At 37.5% G+C, this 9,668-nt stretch overlaps 1 long non-coding RNA gene and 1 other non-coding gene across 2 annotated transcripts; one reads left to right on the top strand and one right to left on the bottom strand.

Moving 5' to 3' along the window:
* Positions 1-1,981: 1,981 nt before the first annotated feature.
* On the top strand, positions 1,982-6,574 carry LOC142164174 (uncharacterized). The gene is made up of 2 exons (XR_012694737.1): positions 1,982-2,675; positions 5,985-6,574. It is a non-coding gene; the product is annotated as an uncharacterized LOC142164174 (long non-coding RNA).
* A 1,293-nt stretch (positions 6,575-7,867) lies between these two features.
* LOC142164483 (small nucleolar RNA R71) lies at positions 7,868-7,974 on the bottom strand. The gene has a single exon (XR_012695250.1). It is a non-coding gene; the product is annotated as a small nucleolar RNA R71 (small nucleolar RNA).
* Between the last annotated feature and the right edge of the window lie 1,694 nt (positions 7,975-9,668).

The raw sequence follows: 9,668 nt of genomic DNA, 5'->3' as shown, positions 1-9,668 counted from the left end.
GAGGATTTAATCTTTAGAACCGATTGGTGTACCACGTTTCAAGCATGGCTTAGACTCATTTACTTTAATTAATTGTATTGCAGGGATATAAATTCGAATTGGAGCATTAGCAGCTGCAATATGTGACTTAGTCACCCTTGGTAGGTCAATGAATGCATCTCGCAATTGATTTGCAATATTTTGTAAATGAATAATCTTTTGAACCTCTTGTTCACATTGATTTATTCGAGGATATAAATGAGACAGTAATAATGCATTCCAATCTATCTTTTTTTTCCAGCTATTTATTTTCTCCCCCTAATGTTGGATATACTAATTCATCAAAATGGCAATCAGAAAATCTTGCCGTAAATAAATCTCCAGTCATCGGCTCTAGATAAAGGAGATTCAAATCCAACATATATCCCCAACCTTCTTTGAGGACCCATCTTTGTGCGTTGTGGTGGAGCAATTGGAACATATATCGCACAACCAAAGATCCTAAGATGGGAAATATTTGGCTCCTGACCAAAAGCCAATTGCAATGGAGAGACTTTATGATAACTTGTGGGCCTTATCCGCACAAGTGCTGTTGCGTGCAAAATAGCATGACCCCATACTGAAATGGGAAGTCTTGTTCTCATAAGCATTGGTCTAGCAATTAATTGGAGGCGTTTGATCAATGATTCTGCTAGACCATTTTGTGTATGAACATGAGCAACCAGATGCTTAATTGTTATCCCAGTTGAAATACAATAATCATTAAAGGCTTGGGATGTAAACTCACCAGCATTATCAAGACGAATTGTCTTAATTGCATAATTTGAAAATTGTGCTCTTAGCTTTATTATTTGAGCCAACAATCTCGCAAATGTCATATTGCGAGTTGATAGTAAGCACACATGTGACCATCTTGTAGATGCATCTACCAAAACCATATAATATTTGAATGGCGACATGGAGGATGAATGGGCCCACATATATCATCCTGTATACGTTTCAGAAATGCAGGGGATCCCATCCTAACTTTAATAGTTGATGGTCTAATAATTATAATTCCTTGAGAACATGCAGCACAAGAGAATTCCTTAAATTGAAGAATCTACTGATTCTTCATTGCATGTCCATGTGAATTCTCAATTATTTTACGCATCATATTAGAACCAGGATGGCCCAACCGGTCATGCCAAATAATAAAATTATCTTGATTAGTAAACTTCTCGTTTACTACGGCATGTGTTTCAATCCTGCTAATACTTGTGTAGTATAAGCCGGAGTAAAGAGCAGGTAACATTTCAAGCACATATTTCTTATCGGACATTATTGTAGTAATATAAAGATATTCAATCTTTTCATCATTTGTAGTCTCAATATGATAGCTATTTTGGCGAATATCTTTGAAACTTAATAAGTTTCTTTGAGATTTACTACAATATAGTGCTTCATCAATAGCCAAATTTGTTCCTCCTGGTAGTAATAAATTGGCTCTTCCAGAACCTTCAATTAATCTTGTACTACCGGATATTGTATTAACATTCGCTTCTTTCATTATCAAATAAGAGAAATATCTCTTATATTTTAAAATAGTGTGTGTTGTAGCACTATCCAAAAGACATATATCATCTTTATTAATCTTGAGGCCAATTGAAGACTGAGGAATTTTCATAACTTAATAAAATACTTAATAATTATTTTCACTTAAGTAGGGCTAATTAATATTTTTGATAGTATTTCTATATGAATAGATTTTAGTTAATTAAGCTAATTTTCAGCATAGCTAGTCATAAAGGCCCAAGTTTCTAGCCCATTCCTTAAGTTCAATATCTAATACCCATTAAGCTAATCTTAGAGACCCTTCTAGACTCTTCTTTGGAACAAAAAATAAATAAAAATACCCTAAGGACCTAAGAGCAATAAGCTGAAAATACACAAATAAAAATAAAGACGCCTGAAAAAAATAAAAAGAAAGACGCTAGGAATATACACTGAAGTAGCGCCGATCTCATGGGACCAGCGCCACAGGACCCCAAGCAACAGAGGGCGTCGCTGCTCAGCTTCTTCTTCTTCACTTAAAAACACACACACATTAGAGATTGGAGGGGGGCCTCCCATCTGCTTCGACACCAACAAAAAGCATGGCATCTCCTCCCCTATTTGGATTTCTCTAAAGAACAGAGAACAAATCGAACCCCCTTCCATCTCCGAACCAAAAAAAAATATTAGCAGTACCCTCGTCCGTCCACCCCCTTGAACATGAAATCGACCCCAAAAACCACCAGTCTCAACCCTCCATTTCCACCCAAAAACCCGCTGGAACGGACTACCCCCGAAATGCATGAAATCAGTCCCAAAAATTGCAGCAAACCAGCTGCGAAAATAGCAGAAACGCAGCTGCAAATCAGCACAAAAGCGCTCAAGAACATTCCAATGTCACGTCTGTTCCGTTTCTTCTCTTCGATTTTGATTTTTTGCTTCATAACGGACTTGAGTTTTGACAGAATTTGAGGTGTTCGGGTTTGATATTGGCGAGAGCTTTTTGTGAGTTTTGTTTTATCTTTCTGGGTTAAAGTCGAGTTCATAGCTGTCTCGCTGAGTTCGAATCTGTTGCGGCTGAGATTTCATCTTGATGACGCCTTGTTGTTTTTCACATACTGGCCCTTATTTGGTTCACCTTCCTTGTTTGCCTTAGTTGAGAGGTATACAACTATAAACTTACACTTTTCTGGTTGAATTAATTGAAATTGGCTCATGTTCATTCCCTACTCCTTCTATTTTCTTTTACGATCTTGATGAATTGGGCAGTGCTAATTTGTTTATGAAAGAGTGGTTGGGATCCACATTTGTTAATGTTGAGTTTGTGGTTGTTTTGTTATCTAAATTGTTGATAAGCATTCTGCATATCCATGACCATAAACTAATGATTATACTGATTTTGGAAAGTTGGTTTAGTGTTTTATTGATGGGTTGCCGTATAGTTGCTTTATAAAATCAAATGCTATCGTGTGGTTTAAAATAGCTGTGATTCAAGCTTGTTTGTAATTGTTATTTTACACGGTCGTGTAGTAACTCTTCGGACGATGAATTTGCTACAGGGTTGTTTCTATTACCAACTCAGACAATAGTTGAATCTTGAATTTCATTGTATCATATTCATATATACCATTTGTCCGAATGTGGGACACTTGGAGTAAAGAATCCTAATTTGAACTTTTGTTTTCCTTTGAGACTAAGGTTTGCTTTATGGTAAGGGGATTTGTAACAGTAACTGTGTCAGTTGGTATGGCAAGAATTGGTAGAAGAATTTGTGAAGTTAGAAGTGAGAAAAAGTAATATTGGTAAAATGGCCTTTGTTTTTTGATTGCTAATGTTTCTAATTGTTGATTTCAAGAATGAGCTATTTCTTAGCTTTTTTACTTCTCTATAGACCATCGGACATTTATGGGAAGTTTGGTATGATATTTTGAGATTTCCTCTTGTAATGTTTCTTGTTTCTTTCTTGATTGCATGGATAATTTTGGTTGTTGCTTTATGTGCATTTAAATCTTGGAGAGATGAAGTTGTTTACGACAGACATTGCATGAATTTTAATTGTCTCATAAGCTTGTGTTGATCACTTTGCCTTAGCCGATTAGCATGTTAAAATAATAATTTGAGGCGTGCCATGCCAAAGAAAATCCCAAAACTCATGGCCCTCACTTAATTAAGTTTAACTCTTTAGAAATCGAGGTGTGCTATTAGTGAATTTTTCATGGCCCTCGCAAACTTGAAAGTGCGTATTTGCTTTAGGCGCACAATTTAAATTAATTTTCTTAAACTCGGGTGTGCATTTCATGTGACCCAAATCCAAATCTCAACAACGTTAAATAAAATGTGTCGTGGACTGCGGGTGCATTTCATGTGACGTGGTTCAAGGCGTGTTTTAAATAATGTTGAATCTTCCTAATAATTAATTAAAGCGGTTATAAAGTTAAAATTGAACCATAGGTTAAAACATGTATTAAAATTAGATAATAGGCCAATTATAACCGTTGAGCGACCGTGCTAGAACCACGGAACCCGGAAATACCTAACACCTTCTCCCGGGTTAACAGAATTCCTTACCCGGATTTCTGTGTTCGCAGACTGTAAAACAGAGTCAATCTTTTTTTCGATTCGGGATTCTAAACCGGTGACTTGGGACACCATAAATTATCCCAAGTGGTGACTCTGAATTTTTAATAAAATAATCCTGTTTCGATTGTCACTTTAAGTTGGAAAAAACTCCCTCATACCCTTACATGGATGTAGGAAAAAGGAGGTGTGACAGGCGTGAATCAGGGAAGTTCAGCTAATCAGTTGTTGTATTCGAGTGTATTCAACTGTATTCATGGAGTGAAACATGGGATTACAGCTGGACATATTATTGTATTCAACTGTGTTCGACTGTATTCACGGCGTGAAATAGAGGATTACACTGTTTTTAAAACAAAAAGTGAATCAATTAACATAATAGACTCCTAATATAACTCAACAAACTCAATTATAACATACAAATTTTGTATTTTCAGTTATAAAAAAGATTCTCAACAGAAAAATACCCCAAAAACATAGCAATCTTCAGAAAAATTATATAATACATCTGAATACATAAATTATATTAATTAAAAAAACATATGAATATATTCATGGCATATAGCGAGATAATGAATATAATAAAATACATATAATACAGCGGGATACATTGAAATACAATAAAAAAAAGAATGTGAATACAATGAAATACATGGAATACAACGAGATACATTGAATTACACTGAAAACCCCTAATGGATCTGTTCAAGCAACCTACAACAAAGTGGCTAAAAACCGGGTCTCCTCGCTATCTTCCGCTGACAACTTCATTTCCAGTGCCTTGTCATCTTCATTGTCGGGTGAAGACGGCGGCAACAAAGACCCCAAAGATACAATGCTCACGTCCGATCAAAAGTCGAGAATGGAGTTCAATAAATCGCTTGCAAAGGCCAAAATGAACCTCAAACTATGCTCTGATAAAATCTCCAAGTTAAACGCAAATGGTGATGGCGTAAGATATGTGAAGTTAGAGGAACTGTTGGTTAAGGAGACATGGTTGGAAGCACTGCCAGGGGAATTTCAAAAGCCCTATGCAAAGAACTTGTGCAAATTTGTTGAAAAGGATTTGATTTTGAACCAAATCCAACTTCATTTTCCGATTAGAATCAGTATCTGTTTTTTCCCTTTAATGCATACACATTTGTTGAGAGAAAGGAGATAACCATGGAGAAATACTGGTGTTGAGAGAGAGAGAAAGGGTGGATAAAAATCTGAAAGAATGAGAGAGAAAAATAATACAAAGAGTATTTTATGGCTTAAGAGTAAGAGGTAACCATAAATAGATATTTGACTATAAAAATCAAAAGGTATCTATAAAATATAATTTTGTAAAAGGGTATTTATTTAAAATAAATAAGGTATCAACCTTTGCTATATGAGGTAAAAATTTCCAAATAATTAATAACAATATTTGGGGCCCCTAATTTTTAAGGGGCCTAAAGCAAGGCCTCACTTGCTTGACCCTTGAGCCGCCCTTGATTTGCAACCAGTTCTTATTACATTTTCCAAGATAGTCTGGCTTGGTTCACAGAATCAGAAAAAAGATACTTCTTCGCTTCTAACTCCTTCAAGGTTGGCTCGCTTCTCTCTATTCTCACTACTGCTTATTATGTAAAGATTATGGAAATAAAATTACTAAAATGCATTTCATTAAAGATGGTATAATTTAAGCAAGCATATTCGATATGAACCAATTAAGAAGTAAAAATTGTTGTATAATGTATGTACTTTTGATGTACTAATAAACTAGTAGGAGTTCGTACATCCAGGGGTGAAGCTATATGATAATAGGCTACATAGATAATATTTACACCCCAATCATACCATGCTTTATTGTTGTTTTACAGGCTAAATGATAACAAAATGCTCTAATTGGTGTTTTTTTTGCTTCGCAGGGACTAATCCAAGTTAGGAAGGGCTATGGAGTGTTTTGGAGTCAATAATATGAAGAAAACGTCCAATCAAGAAGCACTTGAGCGGAAAGAAGCAAAAAGTGGACTGGGTTTGAATCCACTGCGACCGTGGTGGACCGCGGTTGGACCGCGGTAGGCTAAAGACGCGAGGCAGAATGTTTGTCTTTCACCGCGGTCGCGGTGAACTGTGCAGTTGCCAGAAATTTTGGGACCAAAGTGTAACTCAGGAAAAACTTATTCCAAACCCTTATAAACTCAAGAAGCTCGCCCAAGAAAGTATCAAGCTTGTTTTTAGACTACTTTGGAGGCAAGAACAAGTGTGAGAAAAGCAACCAAACATTAGAGTTTTTCTATCTTCTCTTTATTATTTCAATTACACATTATGAATACTTTTGTAGTTTTATCTTGCTTTGTTATGAGTAGCTAAACATTTGATCTAGGGTTGATGGAACCAATTGTTGGATGAAGTTTTGACTCAAATTTATTATAATCGAGTCGGGTTTATTATATGATTGTTCAACTATGTTTTGTATGGTGATTAATTGAATGGGCCCTTGATTAATCGTGTCTAATTGCCTTGTGTTGCTTGAGAAAGAATACTAGGTTAGACTGTTGTTGAACAACACCACTTTTGGGTAATTGAAGAAATTCATTACTTGAACTTAAAAGTGGGGTTAGAGATAACGAAGCTTTGGTGGGATAATTCAAAGCTGTACAAATTATCAGCTAGAGTAGTTCGAGAGAATGCACTAGCAAATTATCATAGTTAATCGGGAGATAACTACGATAACCCATAGCTCATAATCCTCATAGAGTATTACGGCGAGATTATAGCAAAGAGTTAAAGCCTAAACTAGCAATTGGGGAAATCAATACCCTAGACCTTTTTACCATTGAATTATCTTTGATTTAGCATATTGTTATATTTTATATCATTTGAAGTAGTTAAACAAAAACCCAATCTTTATTGATAAAAATTTTGCATCTGAAAATTGTTTGAGTTGATAATAGCATTGCCAAGAGATGTAATAGATAGGTTAGTTCCCTGAGGATTCGACTCCGGACTTAAAACCAGATTATATTTGCAACGACCGCTTTGTCTTTTAGAAGGCATAGTTGGGCGTGATCAAATTTTGGCGCTGTTGCCGGGGAATTAACGGTGTTATTTATTACAACTTAGAAGTAGTGCTGGAATTATTAGTTTAGATCAATTTTCTAAGGTGTTAAACAATTTTTTCCATTGAAATTCTCACGTTTCAACTCTTGTGGGATTCAAATGTATGCCTAGAAATTCTTCGAGAACTGGCGAACTGCTTGAAGGACTCTTAGACCCTGAGAAAACATTCAGGGCATTGAACTGTGCCAACAAGAAGAACAAACAATCACAACAAACACACCAACTTGAAACTGACATGGGTGACGTAAATAACGTCAACGGAAACATCAGGGATGAGCCAGCTGACCCAAACATCAGAGTGTTGGCACCTCTTATGCCAGAAGCTGCACTTTATGATTGGGCACAACCAATAGCTGACAATCTGGCCACTGCCATTGTTGTGCCCTCAATACAAGCGGAGCCATTCTAGATCACTAATAACATGTTGCATCATCTGCAGAATAAGGGATTGTTCTCCAGGTCACACATTGAAGACCCTTAACAATACTTGAAAAATTTTCTGTCGATTTGTGTGACCCAAAGGCAGCCAAATGTGAACCCAAAAGCTATCAAGTTGTTATTGTTCCCGTTTTCTGTGCCTAGGGAAGCTCAGACTTGGCTAAATTCGCTCCCAATAAATTCCATTGTCACCTAAGAGGAATTAGTAAAGTAGTTCATGAACAAGTTTTACCCGCCCAACAAGACTGCAAGACAGATTGATGAGATATTGCAGTACAAGCAGCAACCTACTGAGACCTTGCAGGAAACTTGGGAAAGATTCAAAGGGATGCTAGTGAAGTGTCCCCACCATGGTATTCCAGACCAGATGCTTGGCTAGAGATTCTACATGGGGTTAGCAGACAATCTAAAGGACAATGTAAATGCTTCATCTGGGGATGCATTTTTGAGTAAGACATTCACCGAGTACAAAATCCTTATTGACAAGATGTCCCAAAATTTAGGGTGGATGACGAGAGGTAAAACACTGGCACCAATAGTGCATTCAGTTCCTCTTGACCCAAATAATTCGCATGCAGAGAACATAGCCACACTCATGACTCAGATGAGTATATTAATAAAGAAGATTGATTAGATGGGTACAAAACAAGTGCATATTGTTGACACAACAAATAGAGGACTGTGTACACCCTGCATTAATCAGTCTTATGTGTGTTCATGGAGTGGAGAAGGTGACAACCAAGGGTTAAGAGAGGATATGAATTATGTCAACAACTTTGGGGGTCATAGACAAGGAGAACATCAGTGGAGACCAGCACCCAATCAGCAGTACAGACCAAACATGCCACGACCTGGAGGAATGCAGCCCCAAGGCCAAATGGTGCCATATCAGAGACAACAGGGCTATCCACAGTGGAACCAGCAACAGTCAGCATATCAGCCACCTCCTCAGCAACAAGATAACAACATGGTAGAGATCAGGGGTATGTTTCAACAACTCATTGGAACAAATGGTAAGATGCAGGAAAAGTTGGCAGTGCATGACTCAGCGATAAAGAACATTGAAACTCAATTGGGGCAGTTGTCCATGGCCTTAAACAACCACCCCCAGGAAACATAGCCACCAGACACGAACATTAACCCCAAGGAGAAAAACCCGAATCAGCTGATGGCAGTAAGTCTCCGGAATAGGAGAGATTTAGACAGGGAGCAAGAAGTTGCACAATCCAGCAAAGAGACTACGCCAGCCACTCCTGTTCCATTAGAGGTAGATGAATCAGCAAAACTTACTGAAGTGGTGGTTGAATAGGTTCAGGATGATAAGGGTAAGGCTAAGGAGAGTGAACAAGCTGCAGAATAGGTGGTACCTCTTGTGCCGCAGAACCTTAACAAAGAGAAGCCAGCAAGCAGTGCACAAAGGGTGATACCTGCACCATTCCCTCAGAGACTGGCAAAACAAAAGAAGGAAGATCAATACAGGAAATTCATGGAGATGCTTCGTCAAATTCAATTGAATATTCCTTTGATGGATACTTTGAGGGAGATGCCAGGCTATGCAAAGATGATAAAGGACCTAATGTCACGAAAATTTGACTTTCAGGACCTATCCATAGTAACTCTTACACAGACTTGCAGTGCAGTAGTGACAAGACACATTGCTCAAAAGATGTCTGACCCAGGTAGCTTCACTATTCCGTGCACTATTGGAGTTATGCCTTTGCAAATGCATTATGTGACTTAGGAGCTAGCATAAAATTGATGCCTCTGGCCATATATACCAAATTGGGCATTGGCAAAGCTAGACCGACTTTAATGCTTTTGCAACTAGCTGACCGCACGATTAAAAGGCCGACAGGGATTCTTGATGATGTGTTGGTATAAGTGGGGAAGTTTGTATTCCCTGTAGACTTTGTTATTTTGGATTTCCAGGTAGATGAAGAGATACCTATCATTTTAAGGAGGCCATTCTTAGCCACTGGGAGAGTATTGATCGATTGTGAAACTGGGGAATAAAAAATGAGGTTGAACGATGAAGAAGTCATATTCAACAT

The sequence above is a fragment of the Nicotiana tabacum genome, chromosome 9, assembly GCF_000715075.1.
Source record: "Nicotiana tabacum cultivar K326 chromosome 9, ASM71507v2, whole genome shotgun sequence".
Classification (NCBI taxonomy): domain Eukaryota; kingdom Viridiplantae; phylum Streptophyta; class Magnoliopsida; order Solanales; family Solanaceae; genus Nicotiana; species Nicotiana tabacum.
This window is presented reverse-complemented; position numbering and strand designations above follow the sequence as displayed.